Raw genomic sequence first — 1,303 nt, 5'->3', positions numbered from 1 at the left:
CCCCCCTAGGGGAGCCTATATAAAGTGGGGGGAGGGAGGGGCAGCCGCACCCTTCAGTCTTGGCGCCTCCCTCTCCCCTGCTACACCTCTCCCTCTCGCAGTAGAACGGCGAAGCCCTGCTGCGGTGACCCCCTGCATCCACCACCACGCCGTCGTGCTGCTGGATCTTCATCAACCTCTCCTCCCCCCTTGCTGGATCAAGAAGGAGGAGACGTCACGCTGACCGTACGTGTTTTGAACACGGAGGTGCCGTCCGTTCGGCGCTAGGATCTCCGGTGATTTGGATCACGTCGAGTACGACTTCCTCATCCCCGTTCTTTGAACGCTTCCGCGCGTGATCTACAAAGGTATGTAGATGCAATCCGATCACTCGTTGCTAGATGAACTCATAGATGGATCTTGGTGAAATCATAGGAAATTTTTTGTTTTCTGCAACGTTCCCCAACAGTGGCATCATGAGCTAGGTCTATGCGTAGTTTTCTTTGCACGAGTAGAACACAATTTGTTGTGGGCGTAGATGTTGTCAACTTTCTTGCCGCTACTAGTCTTATTTTGCTTCAGCGGTATTGTGGGATGAAGAGGCCCGGACCAACCTTACACGTACGCTTACGTGAGACTGGTTCCACCGACTGACATGCACTAGTTGGATAAGGTGGCTGGCGGGTGTCTGTCTCTCCCACTTTGGTTGGAGCGGATTCGATGAAAAGGGTCCTTATGAAGGGTAAATAGAAGTTGACAAATCACGTTGTGGCTTTCATGTAGGTAAGAAAACGTTCTTGCTAGAACCCTATTGCAGCCACGTAAAACTTGCAACAACAATTAGAGGACATCTAACTTGTTTTTGCAGCAAGTGTTTTTGTGATGTGATATGGCCAAAGTTGTGATGAATGATGAATGATATATATGTGATGTATGAGATGTTCATGCTATTGTAATAGGAATCACGACTTGCATGTCGATGAGTATGACAACCGGCAGGAGCCATAGGAGTTGTCTTTATTTTTTGTATGACATGCGTGTCATTGAGAAACGCCATGTAAATTATTTTACTTTATTGCTAAACGTGTTAGCCATAGTAGTAGAAGTAATAGTTGGCGAGCAACTTCATGGAGACACGATGATGGAGATCATGATAATGGAGATCATGGTGTCATGCCGGTGACAAGATGATCATGGAGCCCCAAGATGGAGATCAAAGGAGCTATGTGATATTGGCCATATCATGTCACTATTATTATTTGATTGCATGTGATGTTTATCATGTTTTTGCATCTTGTTTACTTAGAACGACGGTAGTAAATAA

The sequence above is a fragment of the Triticum aestivum genome, chromosome 7A (genome assembly GCF_018294505.1).
Source record: "Triticum aestivum cultivar Chinese Spring chromosome 7A, IWGSC CS RefSeq v2.1, whole genome shotgun sequence".
NCBI lineage: Eukaryota > Viridiplantae > Streptophyta > Magnoliopsida > Poales > Poaceae > Triticum > Triticum aestivum.
Note: the sequence above shows the minus strand (reverse complement) of the source record.